We start from the raw sequence: 26,015 nt of genomic DNA on the forward strand, positions 1-26,015 counted from the left end.
CACTATTCTCTGTTGTTTTTTCCGGTTCTTCTGTGTTGGCAATCTGTGACACCACCACCTAATCTAGGTACCATGCAGCCCTATAAGATAATGGAATGAAGGCGGGTCTCAGCTGTTCACGAGACCAACTCCATCAAAGCCCATCATGTCAATCACAAATTGTACGAGGTTTGATTTAGGAATAATTTATTAGGTAGAATCCCCAGTGGAGGCTGGCAGGAATATTGGCCTTGGAACTCCTGCAGATTTTTTTCTCCCGTCCTCCTGGCCATCTGACCTTACTTTGTTGTGTTGCTATTTATTCTTTAAAATTATTGGTTGTTTTTACTTGTTTTTTCTTCTTGTAACTTTCTTTTTGTCATCTTGTAAAGCACTTTGGGCAACATTGTTGTATGAAAAGTGCTATATAAATAAATGTTGTTGTTGTGATAATCAGTATACACTGGTCTCCACTCCATTACATGACTGATGTAATTACACTTATATTCATTCATCCTAGAACAATTTAGAATATGTGTATGTCTTTTTAACATTTAATATATTTTTATTTTTGATTTTAAAGTGATCTTTTGAATAACTTCAGCATGTAAGAAAACAGCAAACCTTTAAAGAGAGGAAGGTCCTAAGAACTTTCACAGAAGTTTAACATTTATAGCAAATGTCTGTGTAAAACTACATGGCAACTAAAAACTGTTTTCAGGTCTAGAGTGAAGCTCCTGATCATTCTAATTTTATTCTTTTTTTTCTGTATAATTAAGTTCTTCTATAACTTTTGATGGAAGGAGTTAACATGTTTTTGTTCTTTATTTCACCTTATACAATTTCTTGTATTAGAAATTTGTTAGTTTTTGCATACCCCTTGGGGTATGAGCGCAGGGTCAGCTATTGTACAGCCCAGCAGAGTAGGATCTCTTTTGGCAGTGACGGGGATTTAAACCGGCAACTTTCAGAATACCTTCACCTCAGAGCCAAGCAAAGAATCTGTGCTATGGCTCAAATCTTTTTTATACCGAAACCAGATTTTTTTTATTCACTTGAAATTTAATATAAATATAATTTATATTGTATTATATTGTATTATAACATCAAGCCATTTTCTAAACTCACTTTGTCCACATGGTCATAGGAAACCAAAACATATCCCAGCAACAATGTCACCAGGCCAAGTATCAATCATGAATGGAATTCTATTCCATAACAGGCAGCATTCATAGGTATCGCCAAATTCACTCCCACACCCATTTATCTAGCATGCACATTTCAGAGAGAAAAGAAGAAACCAGATTTACTGGAGATAAAAAAAACTAATTTAAAAACACAAATATGCAAGCACAAGCAAACTCCATGCAGACATTTGCCATGGACAGAACTGAATCCAAGTCCAGCACTAATCACTGACCCATCATACTGATTCTTGTTATAGTTTCTTATTGTATGCTCTTGAATGTATTTAGCTACAGCCACTGTAGCTTCTTCTGCCTGGGTAAAGTAATTTGCAAACATTGGAGAAGACACTAAGGGTAAGGTTTTGAAGTCTAGATATTTAGAGCATGTTCTGCTCACTTTTAAGGAGGGAACAAGAAATGTGCTTTGGAAAGCTCCTAAGGAAATGAAGATGTTCTGTTGAGGTGGCTCAATCCAAGAAGACTTTTAGTCATATCGACCTTACGGATTACAACATGTGAAGTCACAGACCAAATGGTCCTCTCAAGAACCAGAACTCTGCCTAAGAGACTCTTCTAGGTTACTTACCCAATAACAGTCCTACTTTACTGATTAAAGCCTGACATTATTTAAAAAGCCAGCTGGGCATCTGCTTGATTAAGAGAGTCAAGTGGAGAAAAGAAAAACGATATTTCTTAAAAATATCCAGCACGCCCGAGATGAGAGATCGACAACAGAGTACTGCACATTGACTTGCTGTATATAACAAAAATAAGTGAAAATAGGTCTGTCCATTGTTTTAAATGTTCTGCTTCTCTGGACTTGGGCAATTAATAAACAATTCTTTATGAAGTTCACTTTACTGTCTATATTTTTGCATTCTTCTGTTTCTTCTAGTTTAATGTGAATTATCCTCTGAAGCACCAATTGATTGAATAAAATATTGTTTTATAGTACAAAACAGAAATTAAACTATTTAATTGTTTAAAGATGCAAAATTAATAAAATCATATGAAAAACCATGACAGGAAAAAAATAACTATCAGACGCATTTCTAATTAAAAGCTCAATTGTGAATGCTGACACATGCTTTAATTTTAAAGAGCTTCTTTTTTAATGAACCATTTGAAATAAAATAGTTGCCAGCAATTAAACATTCAGAGTCCAAGAACAGCCAGTCAAGCGTGGTAACCTGGCTGACAGATTCAGAACACATTTCTCCCAGGAACAATGATGAGCACACCTCAGTTTTAATTATCTTATACACATCTTAAACTATGCTCCACTTTGATTTGTTTTATATTGTAAAAAATACACTTAGCATAAACACTAACACCTTCTAAGAATAAGGCATTAATAATAAAATGAAATAGATGGCATTAGGCATCTCAGTCTTTACTTGGAAAAAACACTGAAAGACGTCTGAGTCTAAAAAATAGTTTGTTGGGATGCTAAGATGGACTGTTATATTTTGCAGTGTGCTCAATGAAACGGTGCGTTAGGAAGCAAAATCTATGGTTACTATTTCCCCCGTTCCTGTTTATTATATACCAGCTACCTCAGGATTCATGCTGAAGCAACCTTTCGATATCTCATTTAAATGTCTTATGTAATTCAGTTTACTATTTTATCATTACATATGCAGTTGCATTTTGTCTAATTTTTTGCTATATTCACCCAAACCTGGCTTCAATATCATGTGATGTAAGACAGTCCTTGCTTTTTAACTTTTTGTGAATATGTGACCCACCATTAAAATAATATATTGATTGAAGCACCAAGAACAACGTTAATCAATATTCTTCATTATCTTCATTGATACTTTTCTTCTACCCAAAGGCAAATGCAAGTCAACCATTTTCTCTCTTTCCCTCAGTCTCTGTGTGGTTTGTTTCTTGTTTAATGGTACGCCCCTTTGTTTTATGTAACTTGACACCATATAGTAGTTCTTAGAAGTCTTTTGCTTCAAATCTATTTAATTTCTCTCAAAAGACTTCCACCTTATAAAATGCATCTTTACTTGAATTTCTTATTCAGGCTAGAATAAAGTTCAAACCGCTTGCATGGTATGTTCATGTCCAAGTGAGTATTTCAAATATACTTGTATATAACCTGTGGTGTCCTTTCTTCCTTAAAGCACATGTCTCTAAACTATAGTATACAGCATACTGCTATCCTCTGTTCTGGTGAGTTAATAGACTTTTTTTAAAGCTCCATGTTTATGTACTTACTTACGTGAACTTATCGTTTCAATGCTGGGCATATTTTTGAGTCACCATTTAATTTGAATATGTATACTTTGACTTTGAAAGGAAACAGGATATTCTTGATGAAACTTTTGCATCAAGGAAGTCACACCAACAGCAAAAATGGTTGTGGTACAGAAATGCTGTTTGATTTCCACTATGACAATAAGCAGCAGAAACTTAATCTCCTTTTTTGTACATTTTGTAATTGGACTTTTTCTCTACATTAAGTACGTAATATGTGTTTTAAGTTCAAATCTGTGAGGTATCTAATCACAAAAGAATACAAAGAGTTCTCACTAGAAAAAAAAAAAATAAATAAACACTGTTTAGATTGTCAGATTCATTATTTCCAAAACAGATAGTTGTCATGTCTGAAAGATGCAATGGCAATCTGAATGTAACAAAGAAGAAACAAATTAAAATAAATAAAAAAAGAAGATAGTAGTTCAAAAGTTAATAATAATGTGTAATCCATGCTGCCTCATTTTATGGGACACCAGTTCTTCTGTACATACATTTTCTAAATCCAATCCATAATCCAATCCTGCAATGAATAATAGGCAGAAACTCACTAGATGTATACTATTTATTATTTTCCAAACAAAAATCAATAATACTATATTCCTTGAATATCAACATTTCTGTAATATACCAAACTTACAGTTCTTCTTGATTTTATGTTAATAAAAATCAAAACTTTACTCTTTATATCTTCGGTATGCTCATGGCACATTATTTTGAAATTTAGATGTGAGTGACTTGCTTGTTATTGTTCATCACAGATCCTTGTTGACTAAGCAGTGTGTACACTTTTATCATCCTTATTACTACACCTTAATTATACTACCTGGCAGGTGAGGCTAAAATACAAGATATTCTTCAGTCTGCACTGCACAGGATAAGTATAACCTTCATTTTGAGTAATAAATCCCATCTATCTTATCAGCCAATCATACTCAATGCCATTATCACATTCTAAAAGGCCATGTTTAATATTTAGAAGTATGATATTTGCCATATTAACACTGATTGAATTTTAAGCAACCTAATTTGGTCAAAACCAAATTAAAAATGACTTCCTTTTTCTATTCATAACAGCATTAACACCCTTCACTTTAGATCGAGATGATGAACTGTCTGCTCAGTGACAGTACAGAGCTGCAGTACATCATAGACCAGTAATCAGATATATTTTGTCAGGTGATTAAATTTATTTTATTGATTGGAATCAACACTGAAAAATAGATAAAGAAAATCACCTGATTGTGATGCGGGCATCTGAGAAAGAAGCCCTTAGCAATGTTTTTCCTATATGCTAGTTGGCATTGAATAAATAAATAAATAAGAATTTAAAGAAAAAAGTAGTAAATTGGCAAATTTGGCATTTTAAACAATCTTTTGTGAATACAGATTAGGTGCACATTTAGGATATGCATTCATAATATATGCTTTTTATTTTTAGATCCTAAAGGAATATTTACATTCTCAGAAAATATAAATAATATTATAGCAACGGGAATTACAAGTCTATCCATCCATTTTCTAACCCGCTGAATCGAATACAGGGTCACGTGGGTCTGCTGGAGCCAATCCCAGCCAACACAGGGCACAAGGCAGGAACCAATCCTGGGCAGGGTGCCAACCCACCGCAGGACACACACAAACACACCAAGCACACACTAGGGCCAATTTAGAATCGCCAATCCACCTAACCTGCATGTTTTTGGATTGCGGGAGGAAACCCACGAGACACGGGAGAACATGCAAACTCCACGAGGGAGGACCCGGAAGCGAACCGGTCTCCTAACTGCGAGGCAGCAGCGCTACCACTGCGCCACCGTGCCGCCCACAAGTCTATCTGACTATAGACAAACACAAAAATAACTGACATGTTTCCTTCAAGTACTGAAAATGATGCATTAAAATTATATTACTGTATAATTTAACTCAGTGTATTTGTCCCCATAACTTAGCACATTGTAATACCCCACAAACTGCAGCTACTCTTCTATTTTCTGAACTTACTGTATCCATGAAAAGGCAGAAATTAATAGTAGACAGGGGACCAGTCCATCATGAAGACACACTCACCCCAACTAGGCCAGCTCATAATTACCAGTTAATCTAAATGCCATCGTGATGCCCTGTACCCTCCATATGCTTTGTAACTATTCCCAGGTCAAACAAGGGAACCATGGACTCTTAAAAAAAGAAAAAATAAATCAAATAAACCAATGTCCAATTCACCATGTTTATCCCCACTCTCATACTGTAAGCTCTAAGAGATAAAACAAGAGTATGTACACCTGTTCCTGACGTTCTGGCAACTCAAGAGTACTGCGATGCACCTCTCACCAAAAGATTTACCCAATGCCAGTCACAAAGACTAACCATTCAATTCTGACATCAGTCCTCCCATCTAATATGCCCCATGCAATCCCTTCCTCTGATCACATCAGACACCTTGTCTAACTCCTTCCATTCATGTAGTGCAAATTCACATAGGTTGCTCAATGAGCCACGACCCACAATGAAGCCTTAAAAAATGTGTGCACAAATGTATACCATAGACATTCTTAACACAGACCACTCTCCAATAAGTAGGCTCTTATCTCTAATTCTCTTGCCCCCATAAGTCACACTGAAACATCTTTGGTAATATTATTCTATTTCTTGCAGCTTGGCACCTTGCACTAGTATGCCGCCTCCCAACCAGGCATGGCTGACCTTTGTTGCACTCCATGAGCCAACATCACTCTGCCTTGGATATGTGCACCCCACTCACAACTGCTTCACCATTTCCCACAACTGAAGCTTGCATAGCCCCACCTTTTAAGGTAAGTGCCAACATTGCAGCTATTTAATGGAAACCAGAAATCTACAAATAGTTACACTCACTTGCATTAAACACAAGCAGATAAACACCATCACCATAGCATAATTTATCACAGTCAATGGGATGCAATGATACTGTAGTACCTATAGAACATCTCCAGAGACTGATCTGGGTATAGAACCCATGTCCATTCACCTGCAAGGGTGTAGTATTATGTGTAACATTCTATAACCTAGTTAATATGTTTTCATATTATTTTGTTTATTTATTTCATTTTATTTTTATTTGTGACAGCTGTAATTGCTATGTAACGCCAAGGTGCATTGTCACATGAGATTGTGACATGGTGGTGACCAGTTTTACTTATAAATAGATACCTGAAAGTGTTAGATTATATCAGGTATTTTTGGATTACTGGAAAATGAGTAGTACCATGTTGACATGCTTTTTCCTTTCTAAGTTTTGTGATTCTCACAAGTGTATATTGCACTTTACTCTTTAAAGTTTTAAATGTTATTTTTATTTTAACAGCACACTTTTTACAGCACTCAGGTATTTATATTAGTGCTCAGTAGGAGCTAGTTCGATGAGGCTGGTTCAGACTTTTAGTTTCATAAGGTCAGACAATTGAAGAAAGCCATATTGACTTTTATCATAAGACCTTTGCTTTTATCTCCTTCCCCAGGCTAGTGCTTAGCAGCTGATATTAGTTTTGAAAACCACATGCTATTTTCTTCCTTTAGTCTCCCCATCACTGGTAATATTCTTGGTGACCTAATGGCATTTTTCATTTTGTGCAACTCCTAATGAAAACAGCAAGAATAATATATTGTTATTTTAGACAACAAGTTGCAAACACCACAAAAACAGAAACTGTTTTACAGTGTTGGAAACCTTATTGCCAGCAAACATGCAAAAAGTATTTGGCAGTTTATTTAGTCTTAACCAATAAGACATATGGGTTTTTGTTATTACAAAGCTGAGCTGTTTCACTTTTGATCATTTATCACATGTTCCTAAATGAAGAATCTCAAAAATTGAGCTGGTAGAATTTCAGTAGAATTTCTCTCAAGGGAAGTCATGGCTGATAATTGTCACTAAAAACGGGGGCAAATGATCAACACTGTACTTGAGTGAATCCATGGTATTATTTTATTATAAAAATGTTTAAGGTGCTCTCTGAAATCTTTTTTTCTTAGAAGACTGAGACCCTTCTTGTCAAATTTCCAGTAATAATGAGTCCGCCAGAAAAAACGGCACTGTCCTTAAGGGGTGCTTAACCTTACGATCACTGCTCAGCTGGAGGCCCTGCCATGCCCTGTTGTAAAACAACTACAGTAAATTAAAGAGTAGCAAGTGCTTGGTGTAATCTTTCATGTCTTCAGCCATTGGCACAATCTTCAGTTCCGAGACAATGGATAGTCATAACCAAGATGAACCAGGGAGGGTGAGGAGTCATGCAAGAGTTTCTGATGAGAATATGTGCAGAGGTTTAGTAATAATAAGAACTTAATTTTTGAAAAACTTCAAACAGTGCATTCAGTATATTAATAAATAATTTGATAAATAAATGGTATGTTTAAAATTGTGCTAGTAAACCAAATCAGTGACCTCGGGTGCTCCAAAAAATAATGGCTAAAAATCACAGTTCTCCTGCATGATGTTATTCCCTCCTCAAAACATCCTTATTAATCCACACATGCAGCCTGCTGCAGGCATAAACTGCCAAATCAGCCAGCAACCAAGAAACCTTGTACTCTTTCTAGATGCCACCAGGCAGTGGATCTGCCTATGTGCTCATGGCCTCTTTGTCTTTATATGCTCCCTTTTTCAGCCTGCACCAGAACTTCCATTTGGCCATTGGTTCTGCTTCCTTTAAATTGCTCAACAGAGACAATGCTGCCTGCCCCATATTCCCACCTCGGAACACTTGTCATTCCAAAATCCAAAAAAATCCAAAATGAGTGATCTCTTTCTTTCTTTCTTTCTTTCTTTCTTTCTTTCTTTCACATTACTCTTTAGTAAATTAACTAAATACTGGTGATCATGCCAGTTCCTGAGTGAGCCACTCGTTTACTGTTATGCCACTGGGCCTTCCTAAAAACTTGTTAAAAGCAATAATAAATTAACCAATTAAAATATCACATCTCACCACTTTTGGAAAATACTACAAATTTAAAAACACAGAAATACTAAAGATAAGTTTAAAAGGTCACAGCTAATGAGAAGATAATTGTTGTTTCCACACAATTGCAATGGGCAGGTGTGGTGATTAAGGAATAGCAAATACAGGACAAAGATAATTGGTGATGTATAACTCTGTGGTTTTGCTTTTCTTTGACTCACAGCCACTTCATTTAAGTGATGACCAAGCACAGAAGGCATGCCAGACAACAAGGTGAAAACAGTACCCCATCATGAAACCAAATCTGAGAGAAGAATAATGCATATTGAGTCTCAAAGTCTCATCTGTCCTAAATAAGAACTTGCAATCCATTTTATTTATTAGCCAGTAAATGAACAATGGAGAAAATTGTGCAGCATAGTGGGGTACAATGTTAGTACTCCATTGAAGATTCCACAGAGATCCAGCTTTCTTTCCTCATTTCCAGGATGGGCAGTAACAGGTGGTAGTACTTAAGAACATCTTTCCAGCAGAAAGGTCTTCAAGAAGAAAACTGTCATTAACTGCACTCCTTGCTTACCATCTTAAATGTATAAAAAATCAAAATACAGTATGTTGTAAAGAGCTGAGTATTCTGTGTAATTCACTTGCATGTACCACAGAACCTCAACATCCAGCCCAGAGAACACATAGTACACACTCAAAACGTAAGGCTTTGAAGTTAAGCGGCATAGCTTATGAGCATACTTGGAATTTCTTGCCTTTCTGTGCAAAGAATGAAAAGAATTCTCAGCGTTGAATAAGGATAAATGTGTGATTCTTCCTTGGACATGCTAGATCATAATTGAATTACTATTCAATTCTAATTACATGTATTGATTTGTTTTCTTTTTTCTTCTGCTCACTGGTTTATACTGTTTGTAGTGCTTTTTGCATAGTTTATCTATTATAGTCACTGTACAAAATAGTTATTTATTATTGTTTTAATTTTTTATACGCATGTTTCTTGAAATAAAAAAAAAACATAATTTAGTGCCTTAAGGTTTATAGGTCTGTACAGTTTGATATGTATACAACCACAATGGGAATTATTACATATAGTTATTTTCAGATGTGTCACATATTGGTGATAAATCAGACTGTAAGGAACAATTTATATGTTACTGAAAACATTAACAAGTAGCCTATTGATGCATTTTATACTAACAATAGAATAATTAAAAGTTGCATATTTATGTTTTGTTGTAGGGTGGGTGTACTTATGAGAGGAATGCATTCATTTAGACTTTTCACATTGACTCATCTTTGTTTATTATTCACTCTGCTAAAAGCAATTCACACCTTCTAGGCTGTGCTGTTCAAGTTGTGAAATGTCTAATTTATAATTTACATAATAAGTACTTAAAATGAGAAAACTCTCTTTTGGAATGCAGCTAATCTATTTAGGAGCTGATTGACCGATTGGGATCCATGATCTTCTGTACCCTAAGTCCTGTCTGCCAAGTCTCTATGCCTTTAGCATCTTTAACATCAGTCTGTCCAGCTGTGTATTCTTTGTGCAAGCAATGAAAGCCATTGCTGCAGCTGCTTCGAGGCTGAATGGGAAGTTTAGGGTCAAATCTCAAACAGCCCAAAAATGAATCTCCAAATTACTAATATTATCCTTACATATGCATTTATTAAACCATATGTGATTGCATTTATTATAATTTATACCATAACTATAACATATGCAATCAAGATGATTATTTCGCAAATATATTTACTGTACTTGCATATTTCACTTAAAATTACTGAATTAAACAGCACAATGCTGTACTATGAAAGTGTTACACTATTTTAATGACCAAATGTTTATTGATGTAGAATTATTTCACAACATGCAGATGTCTATTAATTACATTACTGTGAATAAGTTCCTGCTTCATAAATAGCTACACATTTCAATTGAGCTATAAAATGTCATTTGTAATATAATATCGCCATCTGCTCAGGACTAATAAACGAAAATGAATGGTGCATACATTAAGACTTTTATGAAAAAGATCTTTTTTGTTGTTCTCTTAGGATGATACAGACGTTAACTCTAGGGATCTCAGTTAAACGCTGTATATATATACAGTTTGAACCTTTTCCCTGTTTTAAATGCAGAGTCCTCAAGGAACCATGTTTTCCTCATATATCCCAATGACATATTCTACATACTATTTGGAGTCTATACATTGGCCTGACATGATATGATGGTGGTAAAAGTGTGCTCCGAAATGGACTGGCACCCAGTTAGGTCAGATAAGAATATGCTCTGACTTTGAAGGCCCAAAATTGAACAAACTAGGTTCCAAAAAAAAAAAAAGAATAGAAAATTAAGTGTTTGTCATATGCAGTTCTCTGCCATTCAGTTTACTTTAGGTTTCTGCTTTCTGTTTGATACTCTAACAGCGCTGAAAAGCTGCATCAGACAGGTATGAGTCAATCATAGCACGGGCTGGTATTCCATCACCAGCTGCAGGGGCGCTAAGAAAAATAACAAGCCCTCAATGTTCAAAAAGAATTCCATCTAGTGTGGTAAAAGCGAGAAGTCCTTTTATGAGGGGTGCACAGACCGATTTAGCAAAGTATTAAGTGCTGTGGAAATCTGCAATGGAATTGCCTGACTCTTCTAAGGAGTTGCTGGAGAGTCTAAGGGCTGAGATCTGGGATCTGGAGTGCCACTTGTAGCATCAGTGCAGAAAGAAACACAGCTGAGAAACTGCTACCTTTGTAGCTTCACCAACACATCACCGTTTGCTAAGATCTATTGGCCTGGGTGCACAGATGCTGGCAGAACCTTTAGCTCATAGAGCTGGGAAAAAATGTGGCAGATTGAGTTGTTGCTGTCCCCAGATGAGCTATGTCAAGCACGGCCAGTATGATAAGTCTGTAACCAAAGGAGTAGGAAGATCACAGAGGTGTTATAGAACACCAGTGGAGGGTGAGTCTCAAGCTGAGATCTGAACCTTGAATGGTGTTTGTAGTGTCAATTCAGTGACTGAAAACAGTACAGCGCCCAGCACATCTGTGGCTCCAGACAAGAAGCTTTGTCTGCTCAATTATAATAGACAGATCACCGCTTAGAAGTGCAATGTTTAACAACTCTGCTGCACCACATGACAGCACAACACACAACATCACTGCTGTGCCACCAGCAGAAACAAACATCACCCAGCCATTTCAAGAAGTTGGAAGTGTTCACTGGTGGCAACGACTTTGAAGGGAAGGCTATGTGATGGTGGTGACAAGTTGCATCAGCCAGGGATGAGACAGCTATAGTATGAGCTGGCATTCCATAACCAATGGCAGGGCTGCCGATAAAAATGGCAAGCCTACAATATCCAAACAGAACTCCACCTAATACGCAAAAGTTGAGCAGTCCTTTTACGTGGATAATGAGTCACCTTAAAGAGCCATGCAAATAACAGAGAATCCATTCTGGCGCTCAGTGCTGGCGCTAGTGTTGAGATAAACTATGGCTTTCTGTGACTATGCAATTTAAAAACTGGCTATCAAAACCCAATGGATGGATTTCTTTTTCTTTCAAAAAGAACACTGTTCTAAACTGTGGAAGCATATCATTGACTTCAGGCCCCATTATTAAATGAACTCATACACAAACATGAGTGGATTTAATTTGGTAGAGGTGAATGATGCAAACTACAAATCATTGATGGGGAAGCAGTTAATGCAGTCAACATAGCATTTTAAAAAACTATTATGTAATGAAAGGAGCAAAATGTATTTTGGAGATGTATACATTTACCTGTGTCCTATTGTTTATTATGAAGTGTGTTAATGTGCTCAGTCTCTCTCTCTCTCTATTTTATACATATTTAAATATATAAGTGTACTGTGGCATACGGCTGGGAACCCTGCCCAGCCGGGATGCCTCTATGCTGGAAGGACTGGGGGAGGGAGCATATCCATAGCATTACACCAGGTGTTACAGACTCAAATCAAATTTATATTTTTAATATATTATAGTAATAATAATAATAGAAACTCACTACTCAAAATGAGAGAGCCCAGGCTCGAACCCACAACTTTTTGCTTCTGGGGCCGCAGCTTTTTCCTCTACAACAGCCAAATACAGTAGATATGTCAACTCTCTGTCAATTGACATTTGAGTTTCAGTTTTTACTCATTGACAACAACATGTTAATTGAATAATTTATTTTTCTTTGGTTATATTCTTGAATAAAAGTGTACTTGTTTTGTTATACCTTCTGTGAAAGTGTTTACAGTAGCCTCCCGCTTAAGTACGCACCTGTTTAAGTACGCATCCCGGTTAAGTACACATATTTTTTCCTAAAATTCTGGGTTCAAGATTTATTAGTTAAACATGTCATGAATCGTCATTTGGCGAAGGTTGTGAAGTTTCTTGCGCTTGGCTTTGAGGGAGACAGCCCAGATCTTGCTCTGAAATGATTCAAATGATTTCTTACGATCATCAAATGTATCATCAGCTTCAATTTGAACTTCAGAGCAGAGCAGCTGATCCTCGATGTCGAGAACCTGCTTGTAAAGGGATTCGAACCCCTGAAATACAAGTCCACTTTCTAAACCGGCATTCAGGTCTTGAGGATCAACATCGTCGTCATCATCATCATCCATCACTGTTTCAACAATTTTCATCGACTCCAAAAGCTCTTCAACATCTTCCAACACCGCAGCAGCATATTCTTCATTGTTCTCGTCATCAAAGTGAACAAAGTCCTCCAGTTCTGATGGAGCAATAGATAAATTCAAGGTTTCCTCAGCCTTCACAACTTCGGTGCCCACATCTTCAACATTGCTATCAGCCTCCAGTTCTGGTTCTAAAGTCATTAGTTCGGTCTTGACAAAAGCATTTTTGATCGAGCTTGGCAAAACAGAATCCCAGGCTTCTTTCACATAACTTGCAGCATCGAGAAGGTGCGCTGGGTTCCCGTAAAAGGCCCCTGCAGCACCTCGTCACACTCTTCACCCCTGATCTTTCTTTTGACTTTTTGCCTCCTCGTCAAGTTCGTAAAAGTCAAAAACATCCTTGAGATACAAATATTTGTATCGCTTTTTCAGAGCTGTGATTATTCCCATGTCACAAGGCTATTTCCAGCTTTTACAATTCGGGGGAAAGAAAACTGTCCCCAATGTCCCCAAAATGTCCCAGAGCGTTGTCCATCAGCAATAGAACGCAACGTCCTGTTCGCTTTTTCACTTTGTCGCGCACGAGCGCTTGAGGAGCAGCTAATCGACCCGGTTTGCTTCGGAAACGTCCCCTTGGTGGGGGATGACGACAGTGTACTAATGTGTCTTTCTTTCTTTCCTTAGAATGACCGAGGCGTCAAAGCCGTAAACGCCCGGACAGCTATGAGAAGAGCATACTTCTGGGTCTACGTATTCCCTCTGATGACCCAAGATGACGTCACAAATCCCAGAATCCATCACACCTATCCCAGCATACCTCACTTCAATATCCAGTACCCACATAAAATGTCCGTCCTCCCTCCCTTCAAGGTCTTTTGAGTTTTGTACAGAAACGACTGACCTTTTTCTTTGTTGCAGTATATGAGACTAAAAACCCCAAATCTTGCGCTTGATTGAAATAAGGAACTGGCCAATGTCAGTCCTTAATACAAGCTGGTTCTTTGGGTTTTCCGATCAAAGCACAAGGAATTTTGTGAGTTCCGGTTGCGTTGGCGTTAACTATCAGAGAAACTCGATCTTTCGCTTTCTTTTTGCCTCTGGTGGTTGAGATATCCTCGTCTGGCATAAGAAAACTATATCTCGGAAGCAATCAAAAAAACAAGTCGGTCTCGTCCATGTTGTAGATATTTTCATGGTCATATTGCGCGATAATTGCATAAAGGTTTTCTAAAGCAGCTCGTTCTTGTTGACTTCTGCTTCCTCTCTGTGTAGGAGCATCTTCTGCAATCCACGCCGAACTCTGAATCGACTTAACCATTGCCAAGATGCCTTAAAATCTGATTCCGGAATTGACAGGCTGGAAGCAATGCTTTTCGCTTTGGCAATGACGAGGGATGGCGATACAGGAAGGCTGGCATGACGCATGCTGTCAATCCAGACATAAAGTATGTCTTCAAGCTCCACAAATCGTCCAACTGAAGCTTGAAAAGTCTTCTCCTTAGCCTCTTCAGTCAACAGGGCAGATCATTCTTGGATCGCTTCATGATTCTCCCAAATCTTTCGGATAGTGCCTTCACTAACCTTGTACTCCCGCGCTATGGCCCTCTTACTGGGAGCAGACGTTTTGCTTAGCTTCAAGATGATTTTGCAGCGTTGAGACTCATTGAGACTCTTGCCGTTTGGTTTCTTTGACATCGTAGCGAAATGCAAGCTATTTGGGAGTGGCGATTAAGTACGCGCAAACTTTGCAGGTTCAAGTTGCGTTTGGGAGTGGCCAACCTAAAGTACGCACCTACCGGCTAAGTACGCACAAACTTTGCAGGTTCAAGTTCAACTTAAGCGGGAGACTACTGTATTTGATATTTGGACTTCACACATTATACACTTCACGTCAGCATTTTGCCAATTATAAGAACATAAAAAAAAGTTTCTGTTTTAGTTATGTATTCAAAATTTCTTGCCTCGTATTTTCTGTAATCCTACATTTACTCAGGTCATTGTAGACACGGAACACACATGAAATGTATGTATTCCAAGTAACGATATATTATTTACCCTATGCAATTCAAGGCACTTCACACCCAGATAAACAGACTTGAGCTGGGAGTATTTTGTAACTGACTTCAGCTAAGTCAATAGTGAATGGGTTAGCAGGCTGCTTGCTGCTTGACACATTTGCAAAGCAAAGATGCTGATGGAGAGGTGCAAAGAGATTTAAGGTGGGTCAAGATTACAAGTTTTTTCATAGGCTTCAGGGATTCTAGTGTTAAAGCCCCTTATTCTTTAGTAGGCAATCATTTTTTAGCCTGACTCTCCTTCACTACTTTGGAATTTTTATGCATACATTTATAGCAATTTCCAGATCTCTGCACAGGTAATACTGTTGTGATTATGTTAATGTCCACACTATCATATATATAATATACCTTATAATGTTAAATTACACTAATGTTGCTCAAAGGTATGCACCACCAACTTGCATGTATAGAAAATGGTATAGTATTTTATATACTGTTTTGAAAATAGTACTTTACTTCAATAGAAATCATGAAGGACCAAATTAGACAGAACTATAAATGGTGAAATTTAAAAGTTCTGTTTATTGGAGACACATACTGTATGTGAAGGTTCAAAACTGTTCTTTTGTTTTTGTAAGATGGTAATTTCAACATGTCAGATTGCCTGTCATAATTACTTGAATCTTACCAACACTGCAGGCATCTGCTTATCACATTTCCAAAGACCCTCTCTTGTTGAGCATTTAGCTTTGCAGCCTCTATGATTAGATACCCCTGCTTAGTTCTATTTGTAAAGTTCCAACGATGGCCTTATTCTAATATTTTGTAAAGACAACTTATTTCATTGATTTAAATCTGCATAATCTCTCTTTACTTAGGCACTCTGCTATAGGTTATTACTGAAACATTTGAATCAAAAAGTAATATATTTTTTGATTAGTTTGGAATACATCTTTATTTGCTCTGTAAAGTACCTTGTGATTGTTGATTCTCTCAATGATACTATTTAAACTAAAGACTGATTCTTTAGTTATACTGATTAGTATAAGAAAGAAACTTAGAATAAAAATGGACCAGTTCCAGTATAGATTTTCATAGAAATAAGACACAATAAAGAACATTAATAGAATACTACTGAGGCTTAAGTGTAATACTAATGGGACAAAGTGATAAGTTTTTACAACATTCTAGAGGGACCACAGTGTGCACTTCTGGTCAGTATGCAATAGAAAACTCATTAAAATGGTTGATTTGGTTCTAAAAACAGCAATTCATCTGATCTCTGGATCAAAGCATCTGAATTATACAAAAAGAAATTATAAACCCTGAGCAAGAAAGAGGACAAGTTCTGAACTTCACACTACTTCTCCATAAATTACTGTCTGTTACACAAAACTTTCAAAACATATTTGGGAAAGACAGCAGTCCTAATTCACTCATATGTCTTAAATTCATATGTTTTTATGCATAGTTAATATTTATAAATTGCTACATACAGGCTAGTATAGGAGCATGATGGTGGTGCAGTGGCTAGTACTGCTGCCTCAAAGCTCCAGTGTCCTGGTCATGGCCCACAGCACAGTCACTATCTGTGTAAAGTTTTCAAGTTAACCCTGCTTTAACATTGATTTAACTCCTGCTTCCCAATTCTGTGTGTGTTACTTTAACCGTCAATGCTAAATTGACCTTGAATGAATGAGCATTGGAGTATGACTTACTGTGTATTGTGTCAGACCCGCACCCTCATTTAGCTCCCACGTTGCACCTGACTCTGACGGGATTGGCTCATCCCCACATTCTGAAATGGGTCAAGAAAATGAATAGATGTTCCAGGCTCAGGGCAGGATGACTAATTAGCCATGAACTAACCAAGGTGTTTCCCCATATGTAGTGCTGAATTATTTTTTCCCCCCCTCTCACTCTTGACAACTATAATAGCTGTTCCAAAACAATCTAATTAGGACATAAGCTGGTCAATTTTACGCCAACCTGTATGATCTCCTGTAAGTTTCCTTTCTTATAAAGTATGTTGGTGTTGAGTGTAATGATCAAGGGAAGTGGTCATTAGCTAAGTATGCACATTATAAGTAGTTTTGGGATATGCTGTACCATAAAAGTATAAATTATATCACCGCAATGCAGAAAGTGTAAGAACGTTTAAGCTTTCATAAAACCATGTTCCACTAGGAGTTAAAATACTTTCTCTTTAGCATGCAAGACATGATTTCTCATGTGTGAAACAAGGACCCTGTAGATTGAAGCCCAGCATCTTTTGGCCATGTGCCAAAAATAACTTACCTCTCATTTTGTGCTTTCTTCATTCTACTCAGGCTGAATGTTTAATTAAGGAGACAGATTAACAGACCATACCAGACAAAACTCTAAGCAACTATTGTCCCCAGTTTGACAGTTATCGATCAATCATTCCTAATGCAATAGATAGATAGATAGATAGATAGATAGATAGATAGATAGTCAATTAATAAATTTTTTGAATAACTTCAGGGTCTCAAATAACCTAAGTAGTAACAGGCCATTGCAGGAAAAAACAATCCATAGGTAAACACACTCTTTCACAAGTTACCAGTTAATCTTTCGATGGTGGAACAAAATCAGCAAAAGATCATGCAAACCTCATGAAGGACACACTATATACTGCAGGATCACAATGCTGACTTCTGTCTAACTCTCCGATTTACAAGTAAGGCACACATTAACCATTTTGTTTGTCATGCAAAAAAGAACTGTAAAATTTTAAACTGTTCTCATGAATATTATCTTTCATGTCCATATATATTTATTTCATGGGCAATTGCTAAAGGGATTGGAAAAAAATAAAGTTTTCAGAAATAAGTGTTCCAAAATGTAACAAGCACAAAATCTATATAATGATACCATTTGATGGAACTCGCATGGGATGCATGTCTAAGGAGACACTTTTTATTTTGTTCAAAAGTCTGAATCTTCTAATTTTAATACGAGTAACAATGTCTGCACAAATAATAAAACTTAACATGATGTAATTTTGTGTAGAAGCATATTACAAGATGAGTACATATAAACAATACATTTGCTTGCTGCAAAATGTACAAAATGTGAATTACCAACTATACTTCATGTTCTAAAACACTGATGACTTTTTGTTGTTACTGATAGTAAATATTACATGTAGCTAAAGTTTCAAAATTATTTATATTAGGGTTACACAAAGGAATTTCTGACATTGTGAAGCATGTAACCTGTCAGGTTTTCCAGACACTGCAATTAAAATACTTAATTGTCCAAGATTTTTATTTTAATGGAATGGCATGATGGTAGAGTGGTTAGTAGTGCTGCCTTATGGTTGCATGAAAGTGGGTTTAATATATATATACACACACACCATATACAGTATATTATACTGGGTTCTATTGCCTTCTCTCTTCCTCTCTGTGCACAACAGAATACTCGCAGCCTCTCCACTGCTGAAGTTAGTTTTCTTGTCCACGATCCTGGCACCGCCCCTTTCTGGCGAGTGACTATATAATTGGTAATTTGCCATCCTGTTCTCAGTTTTGTTCTTAACTCATGTCTTCAAATTATATGGAGTCACGGAGGTGGTACCCAAAATCTTTCATTTTGTTGTGTCTCCTTTTTACTATATATATTGTCACGCATGTGCGAATAGGGGGCCGCGGACGGACCTAAAACGGTATCGTGAGTTCATATGCCAGAAGGGTGTGACGGGGTACTAACTTTCCTCTCTTTGTTTTCCGCAGAAAGAAAGATGCACCGCCGCCATGAAGCGGTCTGAATCAGCATCCACGCACCACTACTTCCGCCCTTCCTCTGTCAGTCCCTGATGACGTCACCAATCCCACTATCCACCTCGGCTTCTACCCAGTATGCACCTCTACTTCCGGTCCCACCTCATAAATGCTCCCACTCCGCCATCTTTGGGCGGTCAACTGTATAGCACGAATGTGTACTAACCTTGACTGTGCAATTTACTTCTGCAAAACTGTTTTACAGTATACGGGGCCGGAAACCCCAAACCTTTATAGTTGTTTTTGTCTTTCTTTTTACAATATATATATATATATATATATATATATATATATATATATATATATATACACACTAGGGGGCTTTGCCCTGGTCGCTTTGCTTGGCCACGCCCCAACCCCTTTCTCTAGGGGTGCGCTTCACGCTCACCACTACGCGTCTCTGCCGTTCGCATTGTGAAGAGGGTGTTGAAAGCATGCTAAGAAGATGTGGACGAGTCAGCAGCTGGCTTGCAGCTGCTGCTACCGAGCTGCGTGATCCGCATGTTGTACTGCATGATGATCATTTAAAAGCCTGTAAAGCAGCTGTCCTTTTGTCTCATTTCCTTGTCTCCCGGGACATTAAAGTTTCTCAGAGAAATTGTTTGTAAGTAGGGCGTGACATGCAAGTAGTCTCGTGGGACTTCAAAGTGTCTCCCTGAGATGATCACGTCTCGACCCTAAATTTTTTTATATAATATACATATATATATATATATATATATATATATATATATATATATATATATATATATATATATATATATATATATATATATATATTGTGGCACGCGGAGAGAGAGAGGGATGCAAACAATCAATTCCAAAATTGACAGGTGCTGTTCAGGCTTTTAAGTATGCAGAGTACCGCGCGGGAAGCTTATCATGCGACAGAGCCGCAAGTAGCCTAGCAAGTAAGATAAGGAGCAATGTGAAGGTAGTCTGTCAGCGTTTTTACAAGGGGTTTTCCCAGGAGCGTCTGTATCCTCTAGGGGTGCAATCATCACCCCAGGTCACTATATATAAATGTGTGAGAGACTAATTGAAGACCATGGGTGTCTTTATGAGCATTTAACTATATAGTATTATATTGTTATATTAGTAGAAAAAGCCCAACAATGCTCTATTGTTACAGAAAACCATCATGTCTTTAGGCAGCAAGAATATCTTAAAAAGAACACTGATATATCTTTCCTATTTGCATAATTTGGTATTATATTTCAAGGTTTTTCATCAAAAGATGGTTCACTTCCCGGGTCCTCCCTGCGTGGAGTTTGCATGTTCTCCCCGTCTCTGCGTGGGTTTCCTCCGGGTACTCCGGTTTCCTCCCACAGTCCAAAGACATGCAGGTTAGGTGCATTGGCGATTCTAAATTGTCCCTAGTGTGTGCTTGGTGTGTGTGTGTGTGTGTGTATGCGCCCTGCGGTGGGCTGGCGCACTGCCCGGGGTTTGTTTCCTGTCTTGCACCCTGTGTTGGCTGGGATTGGCTCCAGCAGACCCACGTGACCCTGTAGTTAGGATATGGCGGGTTAGATAATAGACGGATGGATCATCAAAAGATTAATAATATTTTAACTGATGGTTATTGTCAAGAAAGATTGTTTAGAACATTGTTTTATATAGCTGTTTTAAAAGTTGCATTTCTTCTACTGCATTGTGCTTTTTAAGGCTTTGAATTAAATAAACATAATATATTTACTGCTGATATGGTGTATATTTTATTTGTTGTCAGACCATTGCATAACTGTAAGCCTGACATTTATAAACATTCCTACTTTAGAGTCATACTAGTATGTCTTGCACTATGAAAGTGTGGCAACCCTCCAGCTAGGGATGCAGAATGAATTTACATGATTAATAGACTAGTACTATTATATGTGACTATATTCATTTCTTCAGGACTCAACTGCTAGGTTGTGCACTTGCTGCTGAATGAGAAATTAGCCCACTTTGAATATGCGATTAGTGCACAGTGCCACAGTTTCCTGACAAATTAGGCTATATCTGACAGCTAATAATGAAAAAAGAAATGCATTGATTATATTTGCCCTCAGAAATGCCATAAAATATAACACCCTTTAAATATGCATTTTCTTCATCACTTTCATTAAAGAAAAATGTTATTTTTTAATAAAAAAAATACATTAATCTCCTGTACAACATGCTTGAACTCTTTCTTTATAATAATCAATTATTTTGTGTTTTTTTTTCCAAAAATCAGCTAGAAAGCCATTTAAGCATGCCTTAGTGCACTTCAGAGTCAAGGAGATACGCAGCAAATCTTATGAGCATGTGAAGAAACACAACAACTAACAATTTTCTGGATGGAACTCCATATAAGGGCACACAGACACATTGGGGGAACTCTCTTGAAGATATGAGAGATGTTACTGGCAAAACACAGAAAATTTTTTTGTTCATCACAGAGTTGAATGAAAATATGAAGGATGTCACTACCCATACTAAAAGAATACAGTCTCCTAAGAAAAAATGAGTCTTCATTGCAGCGTCTTACACAGTTCCTCTGTATTACTAGACCCATCTAGCCTGTCATTAATGTGCACTTCCAAGTATGTGTAACAGTGCACCACCTCCACATCCAATCCCCTGAGTACTGACTAGGTGCAAAGAATCTTTGGTTCAATAACCAGTTCTTTAGTTTTGCTGATGTTAAGTTGCAGTTCTGGTTCAAGAAACATAGTTTTCCATCTGACTCCTATACTCTGTCACATCCCGTCTATACTAATAAAAGGCAAAGCCCTCACTGACTGACTGACTGACTCACTGACTCACTCACTCACTCACTCATCACTAATTCTCCAACTTCCCCTGTAGGTAGAAGGCTGAAATTTGGCAGGCTCATTCCTTACAGGTTACTTACAAAAGTTAAGCAGGTTTCATTTTGAAATCCTACACGTAACGGTCATAACTGAATCCTACTTACGTACATATATATATACAGTGGAACCTCGGTATACGTCCTTAATTCGTTCCAGACCCTTTGACTTATACCAAACAGGACGTATACCAAACAAATTTTTCCCATAAGAAATAATGGGAAAATGATTAATCCGTTCCCATGAAAAAAAAATCCTATTGCTATTGGCATATTATACATTGATGGGGTTGTATAAAATAATTTAAACACTGCTTAATACTAAAATACATAAATACAAAAGCACTTAGATGAAATAAATGAAAATTTTACCTCGCTTTACTTTTTAATAACATCTTTGTTTTTCACAATCGTAGTTCTCGGCAAACGGTATGTAACAGCCATGTCCCGGATATGCATGCCACCTTCATACTTTTCAACAATCAATTCAAATTTACATGAAAAAAACACAAAATCACGTTGTGATGATGCAGGTTTGCTGTATGCTCCCATCAGCTGCTGGGGAGCCCTTGAACCCTATATCGTCGGTAATGTGCCTCACTGCTAACCTCATCAGTAACAAAAAAGCAAGGGGATGGTGAAAAAGTGCAAAGTGCTTTTATTAAAACAATTAACAAAACAAGGTGTTCAAATTAAAGTTCAGTCTCCAAAGTTCCAATAAATAATCCATAAAATCAGAAGTGAAACGTGGAGGTTAAAAACAATAGAAAAAAGTCTTCTTAAACACAACGAAGTTAAAATAGAGCAGGAAGCATTCTAAAGCATTCTAAAGTTGGACTTTGACAGGAGCTGTGGACCCGCTATATCACATACGTGAAAGTTCACAGAGAATTATAGCGCGGGTTGTTCACTGAATGCTAGCAACTGCCGCACTAACTCTCATGGGCAGTCGTGGCTTTGTCTCGAGAGAGGTAAACAAGGTTAGCATGCGAATCATATTCCAAATAAAGGTCGTATACCAAGCAAAATTTTTCGTGTCCAAACGGGACGTATACCAATTTGGACTTATTCCAAAGCAGATGTATACCAAGGTACCACTGTACGTCCATAGCCTGCATCTCAATCGCCGTGTGAGGCGGAGTTGCGTCCCCCATCACCATGCCTCCCACGTAGTTGGCTGACTGCCTATATTGCGTCCCCCATCCCCACGCCTCCCACGTAATCGACTGCCTGCCCATATAAGGCCGTCCGTCAGCAGCAATCCAAGCTGTGAGAAAACAGTAAAAAGGAGGCGTGTCAGACGTCGTGGTACATTTTCTGATGCTGCTAGATGGAAACAACTTTGTGACGCTGCCGCCAAATACTCGCAGAAAAATCCACAAGTTAATAGGCATGCTGTCGCTAAATACTTGCAGGCAAATCCACAGTTTCATCGAGACGCTGCCGCTAAATATACGTAGGCAATTCCACAAGTTCATAGACACGCTGCCGCTAAATATTCACAGGCAAATCCACAAGTTAATACAGAGAATGCCTGTTAAACATCTTAGATTTACGAGTAGCGATTTGGGTAGTGAACACTTCCATGAATGAAACCTGTTATCTTTACAACAGTTGACAAACACAGAATGTAACTTGAACACAACACGTCCTCCAAATACAAACCTGATTGAAAGACATAATGATAATCAAATCCTTGATGACAGCAACAGTTATAACAGTGACAAAACAATTACATTGACAATCATGTTACGTTATTTTTAAAATGTTTCCTTTTCTTTTTCATAACTTCTTTAACACACTACTTTTTGCTAGTTATCAATATACCCCAAAAGTGCAGAATCATCTGAGAATTTCTGCAAGTAACAAAACATAGTGTTATATTTATTGTTTGAAGTGTACAGAGTGAAGACAAAAGACAAAGTGTGTTGCTCACAATTGCATTAGAGACACAGTCCTGCAGTCTCACAGACTGTTGTTTGCCATACAGCTAGTCCATTTTTCAGGACACCATTGGATTATCCACCTGCATGTCTCTGAGTTTACTCCTTAACAGGGTTGGCTGGATGGTACTGAAGGCATTTTAGAAACAAAAAGAACACTTTTAGGAGCCTTAGTGACAGACTGAATAAGTAAAGAGGATACTTGAATGTTCATCAGCACAGGCTTTAAGTGATTATTCAATCCAGTCCTGTGGCTTTTTCTGTGTGTTAACTCCTCATTCGTCTGCAACCAAAATGTTGCTTATAAAATTAATGTGTACATAATTTTGGTTTGAAACTTTGTGAATTCAAATGGTTTTTAATAACTGCCTCATTATTCTTTGCTCTGTATTTTAAAAGCTTGAATCCAGTTAGCCAAACTGAATGTCTACTATTAATTTAATAAAATTAACAGTCCAGAAGCCTTTAAAATTCATAAGTGCAGAGATCACAACTGTATGCAACAATGATACATCAGTCTATATTATTCAATAGCCTTGCTACATTTTAAATTAACTTCACCTAATTCATATTATAGTTAATTCATTTATTGCAGATAAATACAAAATAGGATTATTCTATTATATTTTGATTAGTTTGTGAATTTTGATTATTTTATTTGTGAAAATATTTTATTGCATTTTGATAACAGATTATAAGCATAGTGCTTAATATTCCTGTTCATTTACAAAATGAAGGGTTCCATTGGTCAGTTGCACAAAAATAGCAATTCGTACATTGTCTTTTGATTGATTTTATTAGTTTAAAGAAACGTGTCTACATCTTAAGCCTATCTATTCAGAATGTGTTTTATTCACATTAAGTTTGATGAAGATGAATACTAGAACTTTTATATTTCTATGTAGTTTCAAGGTAAGACTTACAAAGGTAGGGAAGAGAGATGACAGGATAAACAAGTTAAATAAAGAGTGGAGCTTATTGGTGCCGAAAACTTTGGGGTATGATTCATAGATTTGTTAAAAGTACAGCCTACTAATTATTGACAATGGGCACTGCAAATTGAAACTTTATCCAATGGCAGGTTCATTGCTAGTCTCTAGAATTAGGTTACTGGGAAGACAGGCTTGCTTTACATTCAAGTAACTACGAGTAAGCAACTTTATTGCCAATGGGTGATAATGATTAGAAACTCTGTATGATGAAATGCTCAGTGCTATAATATACAGGTTGAAGTCACCAGGAAGAATGTAACACAGCATGCATAGTGATGCGTTTGGTTATCTTTTTTGTTTGCTCCCAACTTCACCCGAACCTCTGATTTTACTATGATTTTGGAAGGTTCTCAACAGACTTTCAGTCGCTACTTGCTCTCTTTGTAGCTAAGCTACATTGAATCTTTCACAAATTTAATTGCTTTTAACACCTCTTAAGTAAGTAGAAAAATTCTATACCATCGTCTGACACCAAATGACTGTTAGACATACTTTATCTTTTGAAATTGGAAAAATGAAAATGATTCAATGGAAGTCAGCTGATTTTATAATTGTACTTTCAAATCAAACAGCAGTCTTAGATGTTTCTTTTCTGTTCAGTTACTTTTAGGTGGGCAGGAAATTATTTCCAGACTGGTATGATTTAACACCAAAGAAAATATTGAAATCATAAAATCTTTCCCAAATTTCGGCACCAAATAATATTTAAATTATATATGTATTATCTAATTACAAGAACAAAAGAAATACAGAACTAATGCTATCAAAACAGAAAACAAGGCAACTAATGTAAATATATGAATGAAAGATACAAATAAACACAAAGAAAATCCTAAATAAAGTCAAAAAGGATGTCTAAAGCATAATCATTAAATACAGAAGCATAAAGCCAAAGCATAATAATTTTTTACCAGAACAGAATAGAAAATCATACTGTCCATCACAGAAAGACAAAATTAAAGTTAAAAAACAGAAAATTCAAATGATATTTCACTGTAGACTAGTAACTTAAGAATAACACTGAGATATGAGGGCCAGCTTCAAGTGCCACAGAAAAAGAGATGCAACACCAATAAATATTTCCTGACTGTTGCTCTACAAGCTGCAGCACCTGAAGGCCTTAAACCAAGTAGCCTCCTTAGCATACTACTGGAAAAAAAGCCAAAAACATTGACATTTTTTCAACAAGAAAAAATACTATGTGTAATAGAAACACGTAAATACAAAAATGTCAACATAAATATATTAATAAAGGTATGTCTAGTGTCCATTTTGTGTGATGTGTTTAGAAAGAGTCACCAACACACAGCACAAAATCACAATTGGGACAGTAGAAGTGTGTTTTATTTTGCACTTTCCTTATATTTATTCTGCTGCTTGCACATGAGAG

The 26,015-nt window shown here is 36.9% G+C and overlaps 1 protein-coding gene and 1 long non-coding RNA gene across 4 annotated transcripts in view; one reads left to right on the forward strand and one right to left on the reverse strand.

Moving 5' to 3' along the window:
* LOC120525506 overlaps positions 1-18,988 on the forward strand; it is a 33,906-nt gene extending 14,918 nt beyond the window's left edge. Inside the window, exons 2-3 of the long non-coding RNA XR_005632965.1 lie at positions 6,093-6,250; positions 18,810-18,988. This is a non-coding gene — a long non-coding RNA (uncharacterized LOC120525506). The remainder of the gene's footprint in view (positions 1-6,092; positions 6,251-18,809) is intronic.
* grik2 (glutamate receptor, ionotropic, kainate 2) overlaps positions 1-26,015 on the reverse strand; it is a 786,146-nt gene that overhangs the window by 388,913 nt on the left and 371,218 nt on the right. The gene's annotated exons all lie outside the window — the stretch shown is intronic.

Source organism: Polypterus senegalus, chromosome 3 (genome assembly GCF_016835505.1).
Source record: "Polypterus senegalus isolate Bchr_013 chromosome 3, ASM1683550v1, whole genome shotgun sequence".
Taxonomy (NCBI): domain Eukaryota; kingdom Metazoa; phylum Chordata; class Cladistia; order Polypteriformes; family Polypteridae; genus Polypterus; species Polypterus senegalus.